General features: G+C 48.6%; 1 long non-coding RNA gene across 1 annotated transcript in view; it reads right to left on the reverse strand.

The window, feature by feature from the left end:
- Positions 1 to 13067: 13067 nt before the first annotated feature.
- Positions 13068 to 26488, reverse strand: part of LOC121137256 — a 37290-nt gene continuing 23869 nt past the window's right edge. The window contains exon 2 of the long non-coding RNA XR_005874504.1: positions 13068 to 14871. This is a non-coding gene — a long non-coding RNA (uncharacterized LOC121137256). The remainder of the gene's footprint in view (positions 14872 to 26488) is intronic.

Genomic DNA, 26488 nt, shown 5'->3' on the forward strand with positions numbered 1-26488 from the left:
CGGCAGTGGGCGAAAAGCTAGATGAAAGTACAACCAGAACAAGGGGCTGCCCATAATCTATACGCCGAAGGTGGGCTTGCTCTATACTTCTTAACAACAATTGTAGGGCTTCCCTGGCCTCTGGGGTAATCTGTCTAGGGGAAGTTGGAGCAGGATCCCCAGGAAGAATATCATAAAGCGCTTTAAGAGCCCCTGTTTTAATAGAAAGAGAAGGGCGAAACCATTGCACCTCTCCCAAAAATCTCTGCCAATCATGAAGTGTTTTTAAATTTGAACAATCGATCTGGAGTCTTTGTGGCCAGAGGCCAGTTTGTTGAATTTGATGACCCAAATAAGTATAAGGGGGTCTCTTTTGGATCTTTTCAGGAGCCAAAATAAATCCTCGGGCCTCCAGAAGCTCCTGTAGCTCTGCAAAGGCTATGTTACATTGTCTTTCTTTGGCCGCAGCCAAAAGAATATCATCCATGTAGTGGATAATGTAAAGATCAGGGAACTTGCGTCTGAGGGGATCTAAACAGGCAGCTACATAAATCTGGCATATAGTTGGACTATTAGCCATCCCTTGGGGGGAGCACCACCCATTGGAAGCGAAGGGCAGGCTCCCTAAAGTTAATCGCAGGAAGGCTAAACGCAAACCGAGGACTATCTTGAGAATGCAAGGGAATAGAAAAGAAGCAATCCTTCAAATCAATGACAATCAAATGCCAGTCTTTAGGAATGGCCACAGGCACGGGCAAGCCAGGCTGCAGAGCCCCCATAGGCTGCATGGTCGCATTCACGGCCCTCAAGTCTTGTAGTAACCTCCATTTCCCTGAAGATTTTTTTATTACAAATATAGGGGTATTCCAAGGGGACGTGGAAGGAACCAAATGACCTGCCTCCAATTGTTCTTGAACTAGCTGGTGAGCCGCCCTTAGTTTCTCCGCTGGTAAGGGCCACTGTTCCACCCATACCGGATCATCTGATAGCCATGTGATGGGTATGGGGGCTGGCGGCACAACAGTGACCCTCATCAAAAATGGCCAAAACCCTTCCTATCCCCTGGGGCCCTGGTCTCCAAAGGGAGGGATGCCACAGGGCAAACCTCTCCCTGTTCTAGTTTACCTAGTTCTCTCCCCGGGCTCCAGCCCCTCCCTTGTGTCATCTGGGGGCCCCTGCTTTTGGACTTGGGTGCCTGGGTGGTGAGGACCACTCCCATTTCTTGCATGAGGTCCCATCCTCAGAGGTTAATAGGGAGGCCAGGCAAAACATATGGCTGGAAAAGCCCTGTGTGGCCCTCAGAGTCTTGCCACTTTAGGATTCTGAGGCTTTTTTGGGGCACAGCCTGTCCTATTCCCTGGAGGGTCACTGTCCCTTCCTCTTTCGGCCAGGCGGGGGCCAGAATTTATCTGAGAGGACAGAAAAATCTGCCCCAGAATCTAAGACGCCCCTAAAGGACTTGCCTTCTATCTTTAATGTAAGCTGGGGGCGGTTCTCCATAGTGGCTACCCAAAATGCTGCCGGGCCGGTACTTCCAAAACCTTGGTTGCCCCTTTTCTCTTTAATTTTTCTAGCCTCACAAGGAGCTGTAGGGAGGAGGAGTATCTGAGCAATCCGTTCTCCTGCAGGGATGGCAACAACCCCACTGCCCACTGATGTCATTATTTTAATCTCCCCCTCACTATCCTGGTCTATAACACCGGGGTGTACCTGGATGCCTCGAAGAATAGTACTGGACCATCCCAAGAGTAGTCCGACCGTGCCTGGGGGCAATGGCCCATGCACCCCAGTAGGGAGGGCCTGGATCCCCATTTCTGGTGTTAGGATTGCCCGGGCAGAGGGAGCGAGGTCCAATCCTGCACTCCCTGAGGTGGCTCTAAGGAGGTCTGAGATATGAAGGGGTTGCTCTGGGGGAGAAAATGAATCCTGCCACTGCCCGGAGCAGGGGTCATTGCCCCGTACACATTGGTTTTGGGGCCCTGGGGCGGGGCCCTCCTCCCGTTTCCCTGATTATTATTAGCAGGAAGGAAATTTCCCTCCCGGTCAGTTTTAGAGTAGCAGTTATTGGCCCAATGATATCCCCTTCGACAACGGGGGCATAAACCAGGTCTCTTGAGACCCGTAGTACTATTTTGAGGGCACTCTCTACGGAAGTGTCCCTCCCTGCCACAGCTAAAACATGTTTTTCTCCCTCCCAGGGTAGGTCTTTCTTTCCCCACTTGGGGCCAAATAGCAGTAGCTAACACTTGGCCCTGGATGAAGTTCCCATCAATGTCCCTACAGATCCGGATATAGTCATTTAGACTTTTATTGCGATAGGGGCGAAGGGCTTCCTTACAATATTTATTTGCATTTTCAAATGCCATCTGCTTTATGACTGGCATCGCAGGCCCAATGCCCCCAAATATTCTTTCTGCTACCTTACTGAGACGGTCTACGAAGTCTTGAAAAGGTTCAGAAGGTCCTTGAAGGACTTTGGACAGATGATCCCCTCCTTCCTTGGAAGGCAATGCTTTCCAAGCCCCTTGGGCTGCTGCTGCCACTTGGGCATAGACTGCGATGTCATACTGCATTTGTTGCTGAATGGTGGCATATTGACCACTTCCGGTAAGCATCTCCACATTTCTCTGGAGCTGTCCGGCCTGTGCATTTCTTTGGGCTGTCTGGCTGCATCTTTCCTGAAACTCACCTCTCCAAATCAAATCATCTCCCCCCGACAGAGCTGCTCTGCAAAGCTGCTGCCAATCGCCAGGTGTCAAATTAAGAGACGCAAAAGATTCCATTAAGGAAAGTGTAAAGGGAGCCTGTGCTCCATAATTTAAAGTTGCCTCTTTAAGTTGTTTTATATCCTTAAAATTTAAAGGGTTATGACGCCTAATGACCTGACCAGAATTGTTCGGATCTGGAACTTCCATTACTGGGGCCACCACCGGGCAGCATTGGACCCCTCCTCTGGGTCTTCCCTCCAGGTCCGAGAAGGACTGGGTTTTCTCATAGGAGGAGTCCCTTTTTTCAGAGTATGGGGAAGGGTTTCTCTCCCTGTCCTGTCTTTCCTTAATTAGAATCTTTTTTAGTTCTTTTTTAAGGGCCGCGATCTCAGCAAGTAACTGTTCCTTTTCAGACTGTGACGAGTCTGAGTCTGAGCTACTTCCATTTTCTAGGTCTGATAGAGAAGGATATAACCGATTCTGACCGGAGTCCTTCTTTTTGGGTCGTGCCCGGAGATCTCTACCCGTTTTTTTGTTGTTACTAAGAGACTCCCCCTCATCCTCACTAACAATGGAGCCTCTAGTTTCAGTCACGGTCTCTTCCTCACTCTCTTCCCCTGAACTCATGGAGGCTTGAGTCTCAGTCTCTTGTAACTCTAAAAAAGCCTCTTTTGTGTCCTGAACTACCTGGTGGTGACGAACCTTATCTGTCAAAAGTGCTCCCCTCACTAATCTCCATAAGGAGAATGTCATAGGGGGCAAGGACTCAGATCCCTCTTTTCGTAAAAGTCTATGAAGATCACGGCAAACCTCCTCCCAATCTGGAATATTTAAGCTTCCCCCAGTAATGAACCATGGACTGGCTCGTTCGATGGATTTTAGAAAGCCTTCTAGGGTTTTAGACTTGACTGCAGTCCCATGTTCTTTAAGTAACTTTTTAGTTGATACTGTAATGATTCTAGCTTCCCGGAACTATTCCCCATAGTTTCTTAACCCCGTCCACTTACCTCGCTTTCACGATCTCAGTGGGACCTCCAATTGTCACGTCTGCTGCGCGGCCTGTGTCCGAGAACGTGCGGAGGGTGTCGGGGATTGACAACACAGAGACTCGTTCAACAATATAAAGAAACTTTAAACAGGCTCCAAAAAGGTTCAAGAAAACCTCCTAAGAAAAGCTCCCACCAGAGAAGCTTCTGCTCTCTCCTCTCCCCTGGCTGGTTCTCCTCTGACCCCAGAGGTGGATGTGTGTGGGTTTTTGAAGGTGCGGTTAGTCTTTGGACAAGGTCGAGGTCAGGGCGGTTTCCGTGGGAAGGCCTTTCCCAGGAACTTATTGTATCGTTTTTAGTAAACATGTTTTTACTAAACATTGTCTACAGCTGCCTACTCCCAGGCAGAAGGGGAAGTGGGTCTCTGCTCAAGGTCTGGTGTTCCCACATGTCTGTTTCCTCCAGGCCCCATCTCCCTTTGACCTTCTCCAAGCACGTCGGCTGGAATGTTAATCACGATTTATTTAAGGAATGAGGAACTAGGGAAAGAAGAAACTCCTAGAATTGGTCCCCATTCCTTAGACTAAATAAGTTGGTCCCGTGGGGGGTTTGTGAGCACTGGTGTGGTAGCTAATTCTAGCTGGCTTCCTCTCCACCCCTGCTTGCTGAGTTGTCTACAAAGTAGCTACTGGGGAAATTCAATGCTTCCAAACAGCTACCCCTGAGGAAACCACCTCCCAGCACACATGGCAGACAAGGAGTACATTAACTTGAGAAAGTGGCTGTTGGCAGGAAGTGGACCAGTTCTGGAAGCTGGTACCAAAGGTGTGTTGTTGTGCCTGGCCAGAGAGCAACCACACAGATCTGGCATCCACCATGTCCTTCTACTCTGCCACAGCCTGGGTTGTGTGTGGGGGGGGGGCAGGCGGCAGACAGACTGCATAAGCAGCGGGCTATGACTTCCTGGGTTTCCAGGCTTGGCAGTTTTGTCCAGCCTTTGCTAAGTGCCGGATCACTTCTATAGGCAGAGTGTATCGAGTGCTTAGAAAGCAGAAGGGAGGACCTCCTGGGTATATGACCCTGTCCTTAAAAGGCCGTGGAAGAGGAAACATGTGGGAACCTCACATGGTATTAAGTTCAAACACCAAGGTTACTATATCCGGCCATGAGGAGATCAATTGCAAGATGAAAATGATGACCTTGCAAAGGTCATAGTTGGAGGTGATGAAGGCAGAGTACATCCCCACAACCAGTATGGAGGGGGCTGTGCTGCCTTCACCCCACAGAAAAGCTTGGGGATATTCATCCAGGACGCAACAGGGCGGTAACTCTACTGGGCATGGGGGGCAGTGTTGTGCCTTGTCCTTCTCTCATCAAGGTCAGGGAATGCAACAATGCAGTTTGGAAAGAGATAAGATCTCGAAGTAAAGAGAACCACCCTCCCCCCAGTAGGCAGAGAGCTGGGATGTGGCTGGTGCCTTGGCCTTGTCACTGGTCATTCCACTAAGTGGCTTTCAGCCAATGTCTCCAGTCCTATACCTCAAACTCCCAGGAAAGGCAGCCTTTGACCTGGGAGAAGATGTGGAGGCCTCCCATACTGAACTACACACAAGCTAGAGGGTGCCCGCTGGTTCCCAGGTCCGTTTCAGCTCCAGTCTGCCCTCTCTCACCTCTCCAGAAGGGGCCATTCATCAGATAATAGGGGGTTGGTAAAAGTACCATCCTCGGCCCTTTCTGTAGCCACAAAATTGAACTTAGCATGCATCATATGACCTCTCCCTCCCTCATCAGAACAGGAAGGAGGCTGACAGGCTGGCGCCACAGGCTGCATCTCACAAAGTGAGACTGACCAGAAATCACTGTCAAGGCCTCGGCGTGTGTTTAAAATGCAGCTGCGTGACTCAGAATGGTGGAGGTGAGGTTCGGAGCGGCTTGCACAGATAAGATGTGTGACTTTCCAGTGGGCAGTATAACTCAAAGGCGGCAAAAATGAATACGTATCTTTCTGCCAGACAAACATCAACCCTCACAGTGTGCTAGTCCCTACCCCTAAAGTAACCCGTGGTTGCCATTTTGCACAACACTGGCCACATATTAGTCAGGTGACCACCACTGTGGCCCTATGGTCCAGGCACTGTGATGGCATCTCCTCTATTCATGGTGAGGACGCTGGATTCCCAGACAGCCTGGGGACTTGTTCAAGGCCCACAGTTGGTAAGGTAGGAGCAGGCTGCAAGCCAGAGTCCAAGTTCTGAAGGGCGCATGCAGCTAGTACATGAAAGCTTCTGCAGGTCCTCTCTGGACCAGCGGGGGGACAGTCCCAGAGGCTGTGTTAGGCAGCAAGCAGGGAGTGATTGGGCATGGATGGATGCAGCTGCCCCCTGTGGCCTCCATAGCCAGTGTGTCTAATCCTCAGCTCTGTCCAGGAGAATGAAACAGATAGGAAGGTACTTAAGCACTTGAGCAAGCTTCCCGGATATATCTTCTTGGTATTCTCCGGGCTGGCCAGGGCTAGATAAGCAATGAGGTCCCCAGTTGGCCTGAAAATTGAGGGCACAGCCATAGGTGGTCCACGCTAACCTAAGCCAGTGGTACTTTCCTCTGGCCTGCCTCCCTGCCCTCCCTTGCCGACTCTCCAGTCCCTTCTCAACCCTTCCCACCTCCAGGAAGCAGAGAGGGAAAGGAAAATCCTGAGAGGGAGAGTTGCCAACAGGCAGAAGAAAGAATGCATCACTAAAACAACGACATCCCTTTCTGATTTGTGAGATCCCTTCCAAGTCAGGAGATTGGGGATTAGAATGAAATCTGTGGGCCTCTCTTGTGGTAGCTCTCGGCACCAGGTTTGTCTGCCAGGCGGGCTGCCTCCGCCTGCCCTGGAATTTTTCAAGTCCAAGCCAGCCCAGCTCTGGGATGCGGGTGGTGGTGGGTATTGAACAAGCAGAGCAGAAGACCCCCCACAGAGGCCAGGGGGTCTTCTGGGTGCTTGTTAGAGGGCCTAGGAAGGAAACCTCAACCCCTCTCCCATCTCCTTGTTCCTGGAGCAGCTGTGACTGACAGCCAGCAGGAGAGAACTGCAGACCCTGCAGACTTAAACCAGTCTCACTCTGGCTACAGGAGAGCACGGCGACAGATGCTCAGGCTGCTCATGGTGGCAGGCAGAGGCACCAGCAGAATTTGAACTCAGATACTCCCATCGGGATGCCTCCTGGGGAAAGGCATGAAGGAGGGGCTAGCTCAGTGGCACCCAAGCAAGAACAGCATGGTGTAGCGAGGGGACATTGAGCCTCAGAGGCCAAGAAAAACATCAGGTTCTGATGAGCAAGTGATGTTCAGGGACTTTGAACAAGTCGTTCCAGTGTCCTGGTCTCGGTTTCCTGTCTTGAGTGAGGGCTTGGGCCAGGTGCTCCTCCCACTGTTTGCAGCTGTAAGCATGTGGTGTTCAGTCAGGATCCTGCCCCCCCCAGTTGCTTTGCAGCCTCATTTCCTAGCTCTGCTGCTGTGGATCTGGTGTCATCTCTAGGTGCGAGCACTGTTACTACTGAGGCCAGAGCCTGGGAGCACGGCCTGACGCCATCTCTACACAAGTCTGATCAATTAGTAATCAATTAATGAAACAAAGAAGTGATTACTTACTAAACTTACCATATACGCGACACAGTATTTAACTGGCAATGCAGTTATACAAAGAGAACTAGGCTTGACCCCAGTCCATTCGCTCACAGGCTAATGAGGAACCACCACCCACAAAGGATGCTTCCAAATGTAATCAGAAATTGTTAGTGCTCAATGGGGGCAGAGAAGCTCTCGGGAGCCGTGGCCTCCTCAGCCTTCCCCTTCCACTTAGAGAGCTGGAAGAGCGCCATGTGGAGTGGACACTGGTTTGGGACTGTGGGAACTCTGTTCCCACAGCTCGTCCTTTGGATTCCCGCCGCTTTCGCCATGTTGCTGAAGTCTTGGGCGGCCATATCTGTGCTTCGTGGTCTATTTAAGGACCAAGCAGCTGTTCTGTGATCAAGATGGGATCTGGACACGTGTGTGATACTTCCACATTTCCTCCAAAAAGCTGTCTTAGACAGCCTCATTTCATGCATTCATTCATTCACTCACTCATTCAATAGATGTGTATTGAGACCCCTCCCCAAAGGACAGGTGAGGAACCAAGTGTCGGATGTGATTTAGCAGATGAGGCCCTGTATCATTCAGCCATTGGGGTCCAGTGGTGCAGACCCTCAGTGATGTCACCTCTGAATCCCTTGATGAAGTGTGCAGTTTCTGGGCCATAGCCCCACAGGCAGACATCAGGGCTGTTCCATTGCCTCCCCCTGGGCGGCTGGCACAGTGCTGGGCATTTGTAGGTGCTCAGTGAATGTTTAGACATGTGTGGTTTCCCAGGGGCATTGAGTTAAACATGAAGTTCCCCAGTTTTCCTAGTCCCAGCACAGCCGTCCACCAAGGAGACATGCAGAAATAGAATAGAGACATTTAGAATGGAAAGGACAGGAAACGCCTGGGCTGGCCGCCAGTCCCAGATGCCTCTGGACAAGCAGGGGCCCACGGTCCTCTGTGTTCTGGAATGTGAAAGGCACTTGCCAGGGCATCTTGAAGCAGCTCCTCCCCAAGCCTTTGCTCTTCACCCTGGATAGAGCCACGCTGGCAGCTCCTGCCCGAACCTTCCCTGCAGTGCACGGGTGCCCCTTGGTGGACAAAAAGTCAGCCCTGATCACACTGTTTCTGAGGACGTGTGAGCCCTTAGAGGAGAAGTTTCTGAAGTCTTTGTCCCCACAGCATGCCAGTTTCTCTGTGTCATGACAGTGATCTTGGGCATGGTTTAAGTCTGCACCAGAGCCCTTTCTCCAGCTGTGACTGAAGCCAAGGGCCTGGGTTCTTGGCTGACCGCATAGCATGCTTGCTGTCAGGGTAGGCTGACCTCTACCAGGAAAACACTGTGTCATCCTCTTCCAAACCAAGAGTTGCGTACAATGGAACTTAAGGAGAGGAGCAACGCTTGGATCAGGTGAGGTCTGGGCATGTGTGTAATCCTTCCCCCTCTGCTGGTGATTGGCCGAGATGTCTACCATACCTGAATCTCTCTGGCTGTGGGTGGTCTTGGAAAGTGAAGGACAGAATGAGGACATGGGAACAGAGAAGCTTTTCAGCCTGAAGCATGGGGACAAGGAAGAAGGTTGGGGAGGCAGGGCCCTGGAATGCTGGAGAACTTGGGAGAATCTACTTGTTTTTGCTTTTATTTCCCAGAAGAATATATGCAGAGACCAGAGAGATGTACATTAGCATTCTCTCTCTCTCTCTCTCTCTCTCTCTCTCTCTCTCTCTCTCTCTCTCTCTCTCTCTCTCTCTCTCTCTCTCTCTCTCTCTGTCCCCGTGGCTGATCCTGAGCTCTTAGCTGGCTCCTGGGGAACACTGGCAAGCTCCCTCACCCGCAGGTTGAGCTGGAGGTAGAGATAAATATGCAGAGGGCATAGGCGACCACAGCAGCAGGAACAGAGGCTGGAAAAGCTCAGGAGGCCTCGGGCCAGAGATACTGGGATGGAGTAGGAGGCAGTTGGAGGGACAGCAGCACGAAGAGCTATCTAATCCTGGGATGGGGAGGGTATTGGCATTCCTAGGATGCTGTGAGAGGAGGGCCATGCAGGCTTTTCTACCTTGTTTCCTGAAGCCTTCATTGTATCAGGGACCTCACCTTTGGTTTGGTTTGTTAGAATTTCTTTACAATAATAATAACAACAACCATTATTATTATTTTATTATTATTATTAGTGTGTGTGTGTGTGTGTGTGTGTGTGTGTGTGTGTGTGTGTGTGTGTGTGTGTGTGTAAATGCCCAAGGAAGACAGAGGAGGGGAATGGATCCCCTGGAACTGAGATGCCTGATATGGGTGCTGGCAACCAAACTCAGCAAGGGCCTGTAACCACAGAGCCATCTTTGCAGCCCAACCCTGGCCCCTTCAGTAGCAAACTGGGTCAATGTAAAGTAGTTTAAGCATCCTGACTGAAGTACTGTGGGTAAAGTGGGGGCGGGGATTTGAATACAGGTCTGTCCTTCAGATTCCATACGGTCCCTTAACCCTCAATCAGCCGCTCACCCAAGAATAAAGAGGCTGAAGCAGTGGAGACACCAGGACTTGGGGTCCAGGTTTCCAGAAGCCTTGGATAGAAATGTGCCTACACTGCCTCTGGGGAAAATTAGATTTCAGTTAGAATAATGCCGCGTCTTAATTAGGCAGCCGATTAGTTTTGAGGGGAAGCTAGGGAATCAACAACACCCTTCCCCTTGTCTCTCTTCTTGTAGCATACCCTCCTTCCCTCTGGCATGATTCAGGGAGCAATTACACCCTGTGAGGAATGGTGTGAAGTCTAAAAAATAAACATGTTTAGGAGCCAGCAGCCCCTGTGCTTGGAGCTCACGATTCCTTGAGACGTTCCAGGGAATAGACACCACTTTTCACATTCCTCTTGTCCCATACAGTTTTCCCTTCCTGGCTTTACTTCTACACCCCAGGTCCTGTTAGGCTTGGCTATTCCCCTGCATCTTCCTGAAGCCCCAGCTCCCCTAACTTGGAAACAGAAGGTCAAGATCCTGCCCAATCCTCCCTTCCCAGAGCCACCCTAGGGGCTGTACCAGAGAGGGCAGTGAGCCTTGAACAAAAAGGCCTTGACATGTCTGAGCCTATGGGCTCTACATGTGGACACAGCTAGGCCTGGGGTAGCCCAAATTCTCTAGGTCATAACCGAACTGACTTTGAGTCCTGGAGCAAAGGAACAGTTCCTTGGCTCCCAGTCTTTCTCTCCCATAGCCACTGGCCCAACAAGCTGACCTTGGAGCCAGCCACCACACCCCATCCCTCCCGTGCACCCGCACCAAAGCAATGCTGAGGCTTAGGGCCAGCACCCAAGTCTAGTTCCAATGTGGCTGACTGGCTGCATCTGCTTTCCCAGCAATTTCTCTATGTAGCATATCTGATCATGTCCCCTTCCCTCCCCAATCCCACTCCACTCCAACTGTACACCTCTTCTCCTTCTTCTCCCCCCTTTCTCCCTGATTCTGTAACCCCACATTTTGCCGTAACATCCTCCCTGGAGAGAGGGGAAGGAAAGATATTGACAGGGGAACCTAGACAGGAGAGTGGATGGGCACACTCGGGGCAACGGTGTCCCCTCACTAAGGCTGCCACTCCAGTGAGCCCTTCCCTTGGAACTATTTCAGGGCAGACAGATCATACCTTCCAGATCATTCTGGTTATCTCTTCTTCCAAACACTTTGCTCCAGTGCCAAGCTAAGTGGGCACTATTTGTCAATGACCATAATTTTGAGTTGGGAAATAAGGCTACATATCTCTTCCTCTTAGCACACCTAGTATATTCTGACTGCAATGACTATGTGCCATACAGCCCCCATAGGCAGGAACACACATGATCACACACACACACACACACACACACACACACACACACACACACAAACAAGCAAATGATTCCATTAGTGTCCATTCAGTCCTCTAGACACTATGGGTTTCTGTAGGTCCCAAGCCATATCTGCTCCCATCTTGTCCTAGGCCTCATGAGTAGGTCTGTGTTAGGTAGCTAAGGCAGCATAACAAATCATGGCACTTGCTGTGATAGAAAACGGCAGTTATCATTTATATTGGTTATTTCTATTGTGTGGCTAGGAAGTTCTGCCTCTGGTCTTGAGGTTGTAGTGAAAAATGTCTCTGGGTGTAGGAGGTAGCTCAGTGGTAGAGCATCTGCCTATACTGAGGTGGAGGTAGAGAGAAGGGAAGTCACCAGGACCGCAGTGTCTGAGGGCGTAAGTGGGGCTGGAGATGTAACCTCCAGGGTGGCCTGCTCAAGTGGGAACTGTTTGTGGGTGTGGGAGAAAGCCTCAGGCCCTCTTCAAAGGGTAAGGCCTTTCTTACAATGTGGTGGCTAGGTGCCGAAGCATGCAGACAGAGAAAGTCGGTGACGCTGGTTGTTTTTATGATCTGAAATCTAGATGTCAGCCTGTATCCCTTCTGCTGAGCCCCAGTGAGTAGAGCAACCCCAGCCTCACCAACTAAAAGGGAAGGGCATTAAATCACAGCCCTCCACGGGAGGAGAATCTGTCACAGCTAAGAAGAGCAAATCAAATGGGATAGAAATCAAAGGGAGGCCACAATGTCCCTGACCCCTTTGAGCCTGGAACACACACTCGGTGGTGAACTTGCTGTCACCGTAACAGTCGTCACGGGTCCTGGGCATCAGAAGGAAACAAAGCAAGGTTCCAATTCTTCGTCTCTTTGCCCAGAAGCCCTAGTGCAGCTTTTGCCTTGACTCCTGTTCTGTGATGTCCCTTAGCCAAAGGGACTTTCTCGGCAATGAGCCGGGCAGAGGCTTTCAGAATTCTTGCTGTTTCTTCTTGGGCTTTTGGCACCTCTGCTGTTGCGCTCGCTCCCTCCTTCTGTGGAGGAGGCCATGGTTCCCACAGGCTTCCTGTGTTGAGAGTTATTTATTTCCGTTGTTGAATGTTGAGAGAACGGCAGCTTCTTCGTTCAGTGATGCTTTGGAGGAGGGGGTCTTTGGAGAGAGGTCAGGGTTGGATAGGCTCATTAAGTCAGAGCCCCATGTTTGAGTCCTAGCGTCTTTGCAAGCAGGGGCACACAGATACAGACATGAGCACTCTTCTTTCTTGTTACATCAAACTCAGTGTCACCTCACAACTCTGCTAACAAGATGGCCATTGCCAGATGGAGTCTCTCTACCTTGGACCAGAAATGTGAACTGGAATAAACTTCTCTTTCTTATAAAAATAGCCTGCATTGTGTATTTCATTATAGTAACAAAAAGCAGGCAGGCGCAGGATATGTAGTCAATTAAAGATGGCCACCAGGCTGTGCTCCTCCTTTGGAGGTCTGGGTTGGTCTCCTTAGGTTACTGATCAAAGGAATACAGCAGGTGTGAACTTCTGGAACTTTCAAGGACATTTTAAACTTCCTCTCAGGTCTCTTCACGCACCCAGTGAGAGCACTGGATCTCTGTGTCATGCTAGAGTAAGCATTCCAGGCAGCAATCTCTGTGCCCGACCCTCCAGCCACCCCTGCCAGGTGCTCGCCTTGTGAGGGAAGTCTCCTGCACACCCCTGATCCACCAGCCTGCCACTGCCAAACACTAAAATGACTCAGGCAAAACCATACACAGTAGAGCCATCTAGCCAAGCCCTGCCCTGATTCTTAACCCACAAAATCCAGAAATACAATAAAAGTCACTTCTTTCTCTCTTCCCTCCCCTTTCCTGCCCCCCACCTCCTGCCCGTGCCCTTAGTCTTCCTAGATAGATATTGTTTTATGTATTGGTATAAAATCTAGGAGGTGCAAATGAGATAAAACTGAAACTGGACATTTGTCTTTCTGAAACTTAATTTGCTTAATTATTATCATTATCTCCAGTTGTATCCATTTTCCTGTGAATGGCCCCCACTCGGCTCTGTGTGGTAAGCCACTGAACTCTGAGGTAATGCACAGCTCACTGGCATGACATGACATATCAGTACCCCTCTTGCCTCCCTGCAAGGTAACAAGCAGCCTCTGGTAAATAGTGGAGGACTCTGAAAGCAAGCAGATAGATTATTGCCATCTGGGGCAGACAGCTGGGACAAGGGAGAGCAGGTGAAACCCTGCCTCGTGATGGAGTTAATGAAGTTACTGTGGAGGGACAAAGCTGAGGTCAGAGAGGGTTGCCGGGGACTGATGTGCGTCCCTCTACACGAGTTTATCTGATCCCAACTCCCAAGGTGACTGTATTTGGAGACACAGCATTTAGGAGGTAATGGAGGTTAAATGAGGTTATCTGGGTGGGGCCCTAACACTGTGCGGTTGGTCGGTGGTCTTATTAGGGGAGGAAAAGTGAACTTCTCCAAGTACACCGCTGCCCATGAGCCCTAGCTAGAATATGGCCTTTGGACAAGCCAGGAAGCAAGTTCTCACCAGAACCCAACTAAGCAGACACTTGTCTCCAGCTCTCAGTCTCCAGGTCTCTGGGAAGAAAATGCTGGTCTGTCATTTTGTTACATTGGTGCAGCGTGACTGGGACTGGTGAGGGTCACCGTCCCTCTAAGCAGGCCCGGGGTAGGGAGCAGCCCGTTTTCCTCTGGTCAGCTGCTGTTTTTTGTTTTGTTCATTGGTGGGCATTATTCCTACCCCTGCCGAGCATCTTCTAGGAGATCTGTAACCAAACTGGTGAGTGCCACACATAGGAAGGGACCATGGGGGGCTTCAGCCCCATTCACAGCCCCCCCCCCAATGTGCAGCTGTTTATCCTCAGACGGTCCACACTTCTGCCACCCTGAGTAATTTAGCCCTCCTTGTCCACTTCAGGCCCCTCCAGGGTGTCTAGGAGCAAACCTTTGAACAAGTGCCCGCAGGCTGGAGAGATCGCCCGGCTTCCTCCTGGCCAGCAGCACTGTCGTGAGCCACTCCTTCCACTGGCTTCTGGAGACAGGGTAGTCATGGCAGCTGCTTTGGAGTTGTCATCCAGGCCTCTGCCCCACCCCACTGTTTCCCCGGGAGCTGGTGGGGGCAGCATGGAGTGCGGCAGTTTGGACAGGATGGAAATACGGTTTGGCTGAAGGACTAAGGAGTATAGGTTGGAGTAGGCTGGGACAGAGTGGCTATTGCGCACCCTCCTTTATATGGAGGGAGTTGATATAACCCCGACTTCCCAATCTTTCACACCAACCCTACTTTTCCGCTGTCTTTGTGCAGCCATGGCCTCCAAAACCAGAATTTTCCACATGTAAGAACAGTATCATTTGAACAGTGGAATGGTCAGCCTTTCCCCAGAGATAACATCAACACCTCCACAACAGGTCCCACCTCTCCCCTTCCTGCCATCTGTATGCTGATCTAGCCCTTTTCCCAGCTTTGTAAGAGCCGCCATCTCTCTGCCTTCTCTCTAGAGAGCCGGAGGTGTGTGAGTTCACACTGGAGCTTGGGGGTCAGGCTCTAGCCTGTGTTTTCAGAGCAATGTAACCTGGGTAAGCAGGTATTGGTTCTTGTTTGGAACATGCCCCTCTCTGCCAGGCTGCTGGGGAATTGTATAAGGCAGGCCACATCAAGGGTCTGGCATGCTGGAAGTGCTGGCCGGTGCTATGAAGACTGTCACTGCTTGGTCAGTTCTTGTCATTACAATCAGCTCTTCTGCTTCCTTTACCTAGAAGATGAGAAACCAGAGAGGGAGACTGCATGAATTGCTTCTGTTTTGACCCCCACTCCCAAGATCAAAAGCAGTAAGCCAGTTGGTTCAAAAGAACACTTCCATTTGATAAGAAGCCCAGAGCTACACATGGGCTGTCACCTTCTGTACGCTGTCCATTGGTTGGCTCCAGTGAGGGACTTTCAAGACACTGTTCCCTGCATCCCAGAGTCAGAGAAACTTCTTCAAGGCAAGTTTAAAAATAAAGCCTGTGGAGGCCCTGAGGCATCCTCAGGAGACCCAGGAGAGCAAACATATGCCTGTGTGCAGGCACATGTCCCTGGGTGTGCTTGAGAGTGGAAGGAGCTGGGCAGTGGTGGCGCACAGTACTTGAGAGGCAGAGGCTGGTGGATCTCTGTGAGTTCAAGGCCAGCCTGATCTACTGAATGAGTTCCAGGACAGCCAAGGTTACACAGAGAAATTCTCTCTTGAAAAACCAACAAATAAAAACCAAACCAAAACAACTACAGCAAAAAAGAAAGTGGAAGTCCCTGGAGAAGACCAAGCTGAGAGAAGCATTATTGAAAGCACCACCATGTGCTCCCAGGAGGCCCAGCTCACCCTACACCTGAGCCCGTTTTCCCTGGGGAAGAGAGCGTGTTGTGTGGCGCCCTCTGCCTCGGCCAGAGTAGTTTACACAGCAATGTCTCCAGTGGCAGGAACTCCATGGCTCCACCACACAGCTGTCGACAGGGCAGGGAGAGGTGTCCAGGACTTGCCAGAGCATCCTTCAGGATGAGGTGTCTGTTCCCATCATCAAGGCATCAGGACACTGGATATACAAAGGTCAAGGGAGCCAGTCTCTCTGCTTCTGATCTCTTCCTTCCTGGCTCCCCTTAGCAGCAGCCACCGAAACACACCACCTCCCTGAGCCTTACACCAACAGAGGAATGGACGGAATTGCACAACACTTTCCATCACCAGCCCCGCTCTGGTAATTTCTCTTTCCTTGCTTATTCTTTCAGTTTTTCCACATTTTCCCGAGATGAATGAATGACTAGATTCAGGGGAATTTTTTTAAATATTGGGAAATGACTGCTAGCATTACAGACCCTCTTTTTCCTAGCTTTTTTTTAAGGTGTGGAGTAGGAACAACTTTCTCTTCTTTTCAAAGCCACCTAAAGACTAAGGTTTACAGCATAGTGACCACATGTCTTCTATTCCCCAAATGTCTAGTTATTTTAAAAAACAACAACAAAAAACTTAAACACACACAGAGAGCTTTTATATATATATATATCCTTTTAAAATGTATGTATCTTGGTTGCCAAACATGCCAAGAAATGTAACCCTTTCGTTTTCTTTAAGAAATAAGATTTCTATTTTGATTCTCCAGTTCTTTGGGCTGGCGGCATCTTAGTGAATTCAGGAACCAATCCCACTTCTCCTGGTCCCATCTACTGCAGGGTATGCTAGCCTGGACACCAGGAGGGAGGGACACCTGTTTGCTGAAGCAGACTCTGGGCCCTCCATCTCTGTACTCTGCCTGGGGCACTGGGCTTTCTCAGTTGTTGGGAGCTACCCTGTGGTCCCTTCAGGTTGGTGGTTCCCTCTGTTACCTTCCAGGGAAAATTCTAAGGTTCCACCACACACAGGAATCAACAGGAAGGATATCATGGGACACACACATTCATACACACACTCAAACACACATGAATATATACACACATACACACACATGCACACATACACACATGTACACACACATGCACACACACACACACACACACACACACAGAGTGTGCTACACCCACTGAAGTCCTGGTCCTTTGGAGCGTGTTACCTCTTGCAGCTGTCCTGGTGCAGAAAGCCTTTACGGCCTTGGCCTCTAACATTTTGGTAGTTTTGTTCCTTTTGGAGAATCATCCCAGCCACTGACTGAAGAGCTGGGTGCAGATCCCAGGGCTTTAAACCCTGTCAATATCTGTGTTCTCTGTTTCCCCCTGTTCTCCTTCCCAGTGCACCTGAGTGTTAATTAGACAGGCGGGGGAGGGGTGTCTTTGGTATTTCTCATCTCAATCTTTGCTCTTCTAATCTGTGATCTAGGCAAAGGAATGAAGCCTGGACAGAGAGATTCTTGCTTTGCAGATAAAGCCCTCTCTGAGGTTTGGGAAGGGAACGTAAGAGCAGAAGGAAACACCAGGAAGAAACATAAGTTAGTATTTCAGAAAAATTCCCTGCCCAACATATGGTGACCATATGCCCATTGTTTCCTAGGATAGTCTCCAATTTGAATAATTTTATTCTTAAAAAGGAGACCCCCTGTTAGATCTCTTGCTAAGTATGTTTTGAATTGATTCCCTTAGCTGGTCCTTTCATATAGATACATTTAAAAGTGCAAGGGGACTGAGCTTGCTACCACTAATATAAATATGTGTGGGATGGGTGCATTGTGACAATTTGGGTGTGTTCCTGTGTTACATTAGGCTGACTGGAACAAGGCATTTGTCAGAAAGCCCATCCAAAGGAAGGGGAGTGGCCCTGAGCATTTCCAGTCTTTGCAGGCAGAGGAGAGTGGACACGAGTTTGCTCCCCAGCCTGCCAAGGCAGCCACCCCCTCAACCTACCAGGGCAGCCACCCCCTCAACCAAAAAGCTGTGGACTTCTACTTAGAGGAGTCACAACTGTAGCCTCTGTCCCTCCCCCACCGGGTCCTTGCTCTTGTCCTGGGCCATCCGCCATAGCACCCATGACTGCCCTAGCATGTGAACAGTCAGTGACTAGGCTTTAGCTGCCCTAGCAAAGTGTTCTGGAGACAATAAAGGGAAGTCCGGTGGATCATCTGTCACACTGCAGCCTGACCATTCTCTGCCTTCCTCACCCTAGACTCCCCCAGGGAGCCCCAGTTACCCCCATGGCTTTGCCACTAGCCTGCAGCCCATGCCTGTCAGCCTCCCCAGCCTATATTTTCTCCCTCTGCTCCCAGCCATACTCCCGCCTGCCTGGGAGACAGTTCTTCTTGGGTACTGAATGTGGAACACCTCAAATTCAAACCCAGAGCACCTCCTGCATCCCCCTGAACCAGATCGCATTCTCTGTGTTGCAGACACTGCTGGCTCTCAGCCCACACAAGGCAACGGGTAGACTAGAAGTAAGGGGGAATGCCTGTGACCCTTTTGAGATTGTGGGCAAGACTTTACACACACGCACTTTCTTGCTTCAGAAAAGGGTTTTCGGTGGTGGTGGTGGTTGGTTTTTGGTTGTTGTTGCTTTGTTTTGTTTTTTCGGATCCTGGCTGAAAAACAAAGTGTCCCCTGACCAGAATCATACCTATTGGTTCCTTTATGTCACCTGCTGGCATCTTCCCCCATCTGTCACCCCCTCTTGAATCTATATACCATGGGCACAGACTTGCTCTGACAGTTTCTGGGAAAATCTTCAATTGTTTTAAGATTTTCTGGAGACTGAGTCCAGTCCTTATACATGCTAGGCAAGTGCTCTATCACTGAGCTATGAGTCGCACCTCAGTGTGGTTAGTTTATTGTATGCTGGCCTTCTCCATGAAGGGTAGATCCACTTTGCTTACAGCCTTTGGACGTCACTTCCTCTGTGAAGGCTGATTGACCCAGGCGGGGTCAGTCAGCCACCACCCTAGGCTCCCACGTCCACATGGCATCCACCATAGTGGGAAGCAGTCTCCTGCACCTTGGGTGTGCCCTAAGAATCTCCTGAGCACCTCTAATCGAACACAGATGCTCCAACCCTGCCTCCACCCAGTGGAGAAAATCCAAGCTGTGAGAGAGGAGACCTCAGGGGACTCCCAGGCACACCCTGCATGGCAAACCACAACCCAACCGTAGGGTTTCTCTGTGTCCTTACTTCCTTAACGCATTTGATTAGGAACTCCTTGCATGCCCAGAGCTTCACTCAGTCAACTCTCTAATCCCCACAGAGCCTAGTGCATTCCAAAGGGATAACAACACAAGCAACCACCACACAGTATTCATGATGCATCGGCCATAAGGGCTCTGTGAGTATTTGCTCATTCACTATGGCAACTTCCCAGTGAGGTACACTAGTAATCCTATTTATAGATCAGAACGTTTGATGACTGAATCATAATTTCTGGAAGGCTGACTGTTTTAGGAAATCTAAGTGTTTCATGTCATAGTATGATTTTATGTTCTAATCAATTCAGAATTTACAGCTAGCTAGTTAGCACAAGTTATAGCTACGATTTAAGTTCATTTTATTAAGGGACATCTGTTGTGCAAAAGAACCAGTTTCCTGTGACAGATTTTAATAAATATGTGTACTTTTCTCATAGAAACACCCCATATTATGCTCTCTAAATTTAAAAAAATATTCAATTATTTTGTGTGTATGAGTGTTTTGCTTGTGTGTGTGTGTGCGTGTGTGCGTGCGCACGCGCAGTACATGTGTGGTACTTGTTAAGGGTAAGTGGGTGTCGGGTTCCTTGAACTGGAGTTACAGGCAGTTGTGAACCACCATGTGGGTGCTGGGAACTGAAGCAGGGTCCTCTGCAAAAGCAACAAGTGGTGTTAACCACTCATCTCTCCAGCACGCATTGCTCTCTCTTACCCGCCCCGCCAGTCCCCTCTCCTTCCCTAACAGACCTCCTTCTTCTAAGTCAGGCTTATTTCACCAACCATGATGCTCTCCAGTCCCATCCACTTTCCTGCGAAGGAAATCACTTTGTCCTTCTTTGTGACTGAATGTAAGTCCTGGTTTTCTGACCCACGCATCTAATGATGAGCAGCAAAGCTGCTTCCCTGGCAAGTCACGAAGAGTGACAACGCCACACTCATGGCAAACAGCACCTTCTGTGTGCTAACTTCAGGGTTATACCCAGGACAGGTGCAGCTGGACCACGTGGCAGTTCCAGTTTCAGGGTTTTAAGGAATCTCCATATTTACTTCCACAGTGGCTGTTATAGTGTTGTTTTCTTTCTTTTGTTTTGTTCAATTTGACTTATATTTTGTTTTATTGGGGATTGAAACAAGAGTCTTGTTCTACCATATCCTAAATCCTCCAACTGAAAATATTTTGAGACAGGGCCTTACTTAAATGCCCAGGCTGAAGCCGGGCGTTGGTGGCACACGCCTTTAATCCCAGCACTCGGGAGGCAGAGGCAGGAGTATCTCTGTGAGTTCAAGACCAGCCTGGTCTACAAAGTGAGTTCCAGGACAGCCTCCAAAGCCACAGAGAAACCCTGTCTCTAAAAACCAAAAAAAAAAAAAGCCCAGGCTGGCTTTGAACCAACGTAAACCCAAGGCTGGCCTTGAACTTGTGTTCCTAGCCTGGATTGCAGGTGTGTACCACCACAACTGGTTATTCTGTAGTTGTAGTGTTTGACTCTTTTCTGTCCTTGTTGTTTATCTGCTCTTCTATTGGATTATTCCTTCCTGTGCATTCAAAGCTGTGTTTACCTTCCTCTTTACCATGTAGGTAGGATTCCTCTAAATGTCTTCTAGGTGGTTAGCATACACTTGCCTGACAGTCTTTATTTTTTCCTATGGTTCTGAAAGCTAACTCTGCTGGATATGGTCATCTATGCTGACAATTTTCTTTGGACACTTTCCTGGCCTTTGCAGTTGCTGCTGAAGGGCCACTATGACCCTTTGCCTCTCTTACAGGACTTTCCTATTCTTTTTTCATTCTGCCTCTACACAAGGGAGTTGGTTTTTGATCCACTCTAGATGTCATCCAGGGGTGCCTGGATGTCCACATTGTTCCTAAGATTTGGAAAATGTTCTTCTATTATTTCACTCAAGAAGTTTTCTTTCTTATTAGTTGTTTAAGTTAGCACACAAAATGATGGGTTTTAGGTGGCCTTTTCATGCACACATTCTGTTACGCTTCCTAATAATTCATTGCCCTCCTCTCACCCAATGAGTTTCCTATGATGTTAGTCTGTGCCTCAGATCCATCTTCTCTAACAAAGCATGGAGGTTGGTCTTGTAATGGTGCCTCTGGGTTTTTGCATATTCTCTTTATAGCTTCTTTTCTTTATTACTTTCTAAATGTTATAATGCATGAATCTTATCTTCAAGCAGTAAGGCTTTCTGTTAAGGTAGAGTGTTTTTTGTTTGATTGAGTTTCTTGTTTTGTTTTGAGGGGTTGCAAGGGGATTTGGAGGGAGTTGTTTTGTTCTTTTAGAGACAGGATCTCCCTATGTAGTCCTAACTGATGGTCTGAAACTTGCTAGGTAGACTAGCCTGGTCTTGAACTTGCAGTGAGCCTCTTGTCTCTGTTTCCCAAATGCTAGAATTACAGGCATGTGTCATCATGAATGACTGGATTTGGTTTTGCATTTGGTTTTGATTTCATTTTTTCATTTTGTTAAGACAAGGTTTCTTTGTGTAGCTCTGGCTATCCTGGAACTCACTCTGTGAACCAGGATGGCCTCAAACTCATAGAGATCTACTTGCCTCTGCCTCCCGAGTGCTGGGATTAAAAGTGTGCACCACAGCTACCCAGCTGATTTTTCTTATTGAAGTTCTTTATTTCTAAGATTTCTGTTTGGTTATTTTTCCAAAACCTCTAATTCCTATCTCTTTCTTGAACTTCTTACTTATAGACATCATTGTTTTCTGTAATTTACTTAGTGCTTTTCTGCATTTTCTTGAGACTTGTTGTTGTTTTAAAGCAGTCTTCTGAATTCTTTATGTGACATTTCCTCTACTTCAATGGCTTTGAAGCCAGATGCCTGAGAACTATAGAATGCTGGCACATCCTGTTGCTCTGTTTTCTCCGTATTTTTCGTGTCTCTGTGTGGAGATCGACACGCCTGTTGGATGGACATCTTTTCTGTTTTTACATGAGAATCCTTCTTAGGGAGCAGTATTCTCTTGACAGTATGTCCTGGGATGTCAAACTGTTGTGGAATACCCAATACATTTGCAGTCGTATTGACCAAGTGTGCTGGAGCCTGAAGGCCGTGCTTTCTCTGAAGGCCGTGTGAGAGTGGCATGCTCCTGGCACCTTACAGTGGATCAGGCCAGACAGTTGTGCTGTAGTCAGTGGAGTATGTGAGGTACACCTTCTGTGATTATGTCCCCAGTCTAGCAGAACAGTACAGGAGGGAGCTATCCTGCGGTCTCTTGTGAGTACAGTGTTCACAGTCTTTTGCTGTTTCTCTGTTGAGTGAAGCCTTCCTGCCAGCCTAGTTCCAGAGCCACATCAGTCTCAAATGAACACACAGAGGCTATATTAATTATGAAGCTGTTGGCCATTTGCTTGGTTTCTTACTGGCTATCTCTGACTTAAGTATTTACTCCATAATTGTTAATCTAAGTATTTCTCTTACCGGAAGAAGGGTCCAGATTTCTTACCCCTATGGCAGCTACATCATGACTCCCTGTGTTTCTCCTTCCCAGAGTCCTCCTTAACTCCTAGTCCCACCTATCTTGCTTCTCTATTGGCCAACAGTGCTTTATTCAACAACCAATAAGAGACAGATTTCAGAATAACATCTCCCATCATTTCTCTCTTTTGTTCTTTTGTTGCTATGGAATGGATGTTCAGAGCAGATCATCAGGTGACCCTCACCCCCAGGCCTGCCCACTTAGATGCTGGTTGTATCTGGAGGGCTTGCTTCCCTGTTCTTCAAGTTAAAGTATTTGTGTAAGTATGAATAAAGCAAGATGTATGGACATATATTTTAGCAAAAGAGAACCTCAATAACACTCTCAGGGTGCCATGCTTGATCCTCAGGACCATGTACACGAGTAAGTAATAATGACAAAGGGCAATGAACCAGACACAGACATAATGGAAAAAGCAAGCACCACATATGACAGCCACAACTCTAACAACAATAGGAAGGGTGGGGACAGAAATAATAGAAACCAAAAACATTTGTGGGGATTTTTTATTAATGTGTGGTGTACGTGCACCTGTGTGTGCGCATGCATGTGTGAAGGCCAGGGGTCAACACTGGTGTCTTTGTTGATCACCCTCTACCTTATTTCCTGAGACAGGGTCTCTCACTAACTGCCCACTGATTCTCGGTTAGGCTGACTGACCCCTGAGTTTCCCAGATCTGCCCGCCTCTGCCTCCCAGTTCTGGCTTTAGAGATTCACAGGGCAGTAATCTGCTCTTACATGAGTGCTGGGAATCCAGCCTCAGACCTCACACTCACGTGGAAAGCAATGCACTGACTGAGTCATCTCCCCAGTGTCTAACCAACAAGTTTCAGAGGATGAGAAAAGGAAGAAAACCTTACAAGAGAAGAAAAACCAGAAACAGTCAACAAGTGAAAAGGGAAAGGTGGGAAATGGAAGTTGGGGGGATGGATTTGACTGTTAGAAGGGAAGAGAGAAGAAATAACAAAAAGATACTTTAGAATGTAAAAGATATACATGTATGCATACATATACACAAAGCAATAGGCGAATTAGAAAGTTGAACAGAGGGAAGGAGGGACGGACAGAGGAAAGATAGCTCCCATGTTTCCCCAAGCAGCAAGCTTGGTTCCTCATTATGGTACCACACTTTTTTGCTTTTTGTATTAAAAAACTATTTTTTATCCAGGCAAGGAGGCACACACCTTTAATCCTAGCACTTGGGAAGCAGAGTCAGGAGGATCTCTGTGAGTTCCAGTCTAGCCTGGTTTACATATAACATTCCAGGCTGGCTAAGGCTACCTAGTGAGACCATGTCTTTTTTTTTTTCAGTCTTTGACAGTTTGATACACGTATATGGTGAAGCTTTGTGCTTTTTACCTGCTGTCACCCTGTCTCTCCTCTCCTCTCACTGTAACTCTTGTCCCCTTCTTACCTTCATGTCCTTTTTTGTAGCACTGTACTTTCAGTGGAGAGAAACCGAGTGACTCCTGGATGCCAGCACACCAGGGAATGCCCAAGTTCAGACTGCCCTCCTGTTCTGCGTTTGTTTCTGGGCCACTTTTGTCTATGTCTGTCCTTTCTTTTCTTTCTGTTACTCCTTCTGTCTACTATGCCATCTGGTACCTGTGGACTTAGGGTTATGCACTCTTTCTTGCACTCTGTTCCAGTAACCAACAATTCTAAAAGATTTTTTTTATTCGTGCATGTGTGCATGCGTGCGTGCACACGTGCATGCACACGCTCATTCACACATGCAAGTGACTGTGATGGAATCCATAAGCATCATATGCTCCGGTGATACAGGTGGCTGTGAGCTGCTGGACATGGGTGCTAGGAACTGAAATTGATTGACCACTTATCTGTGTCTTCAGGACCCGTCTGTTCAGTACTGAACTTAAGTGCTATTGATACCCACCTTGCTGAGTAAGCCCCTCTCTGTTTTGAGCCACACAACAAGCTATTCCCTTTCCTTCTCAGAATACAATTACAGTTCTTAGACTCCCTTGCAGCTAGATATGGACCTTGCCCTACATGTGCAATAAATTATAAGCAGTAGAAATATGTACATCTCCCATGGAAAAGGTTCATGCTACACTGCCCTGGGAAGCCTGTACGGTGAGTCCAAAGAAATAAGCAGAGAGTCGTGGCAATTCCTGTGACTGACAGACACCCACTCACCTGACTGCCCTAATATTATTTATCTATTTGCCCTGTGTGCTGGTCCTGGCTTACCCCAGAATTTAGGGGCTTCCCATGGATGCAGGTACCCCACTGGAGCTCAAGAGGCTTAAAATAGCTCAGCTGTGAACCTTGTTGAGGAAAAATCAAATCCCTATTTCCCAGCAAAGCAACTCCCAGCCCTCAGAGAGACTCATGTGCTCTGCCTAAAGGCTTTTAGGGATGTCCCAGCACTGTTTCATATAGAAGTAACATTGTCAGAACTTAAAGAAGTAATGAACTCCATGCCTAGATTTCATGGGTTCAAATCCTGACTCTGCCACTCACTAGGAGTAACTTTACAGTCAATTCCTTAACCTCTGTGCTTCAGCACCCCCATCTGTAAAATGGGGGGTGTTAATAGTCCCATCTCTTTGGGCTGATGTGAGGCATAAATGGGTTGATCTATGTAAAGTGTTCAGGTCATGTCTGCCACACATAGGAACTATGTGATCAAGTGGTTCTCATGATGTCTCCAAATGCCCACAGTGTAGGAAAACACACACACACACACACACACACACACACACACACACACACACACACAGTTCCTTTCACAAGAGAGAAAACCAAACCCAGAGAAGCTGAAGCTGCTTCTCAGGCAACACAGCCAACACTAGCCACGTGGTTACTTGAAGCTGTGACTCCGAGCCCCACAAACGTGGCATACAAGGCCCTGAAAGCTGGCGACTCAGTGTCCCTCCCTTCCCTGGCATTCCTGTGGCTTCCTCACACATTCCCCATGTCTCCCATGAACATCTGTGCTCCTACCCCAAACCTACTGTGGGCATGGTAATGGTCTCCACCTCTCCATATTCTTGCTGCCTAGTGTCAGGCAGGGATCCCCTGGGAAGCACACTGGTTTTTTGGTGGCAATGCTGGTGGTCACTGTGGTAGCAGGACCACACTTTCAAACACCTCTCTAGGACCTGCTGAAAGACCTCCATGCTACAATTGCCAAGGATCAGTACAGGAGCATCTTGTCAGAGGTAGAGGCATAGACCCACGACTGTCCTGGGAGGTGACAGAGAGGGCTTGTGTAGGTGTCCTTGGACACACTGGGGACAGAGGAGCATTGAGCGGACTGCATAGGAACCACATGTTATCTGGGAAGCAGGAAGCCATTGCATGGAGTATCTGGGTGGGCTCCTCGGGCGGGGCACAGAGCTCAGCAGTTGTCCCTAATGAGGTGTTTATGTGAAAGGGTGTGATGTAGCTGCCGACCGCTTCAGGGTGTTCTGGGCTTTGCAGCTCACACGGACCCTTCCCAGATGAGCCTCGTCACCCAGGGTCCTGTCACGTTTAGTCACAGGCAGTACAGGAAACTCACCGCAGACACAAATCAAAGCCAAAGAGACCCGGCGGGTCCAGAGCACGTATGTGAATGATGCTGGCAGGAGCAGGGCCAGCGTGGAGGACAGGCTCTCTAGGCAACCTGATTGCTGCCAACTTGGAACGCAGCCCCAGGACCACAAGATCAGTGGATTTTTCCAGAGAAGCTGAAATCTGGACTTTTAAAATGTGAAGTCTCTTATCCATTAATGTTGACAGCTACTAGACTTTCTATTGCGCTAAACCAAAGTACATTCCTGGGCTGGCCTAGGCTCCAGGATGTCAGCGTGCCAACTGAGGCCCACATGCTGCCTCTAAGATGCCAGCAAGGCTGGAATAAGCCCCTAGCTCCCTTAACCAAACTTAAAAATTTTTGAATACCTCTGGGATGGGTCAGATAAAAGTCAACACAAAGGAATAATTTGTCAAGGGCTTACATGCCAGGTGGAGTTAAGAGGGTATGAACTAACTTGACAAAAACAGGCAAAACCCAACCTCACAGAACACATATTTGAAGTGGAGAATCATATACAGATACGTTTATGGAATTTCCAGTGTGTTAATAGTAATTAACAGGGAGAAAACAAAACCAAATTGGGGGGGTTAAGCATTTCACACGAATATTGCGATTTCAGATTAAGGTGGGCAGAAGGACCCGAGAAGAGGAGGGGGCATCGTGTAGGACAGATGTTATAAGAACAGATGTTGTAAGAGC

The sequence above is a fragment of the Mesocricetus auratus genome, unplaced genomic scaffold (genome assembly GCF_017639785.1).
Source record: "Mesocricetus auratus isolate SY011 unplaced genomic scaffold, BCM_Maur_2.0 Super-Scaffold_100676, whole genome shotgun sequence".
In the NCBI taxonomy this organism is placed as follows: Eukaryota; Metazoa; Chordata; class Mammalia; order Rodentia; family Cricetidae; genus Mesocricetus; species Mesocricetus auratus.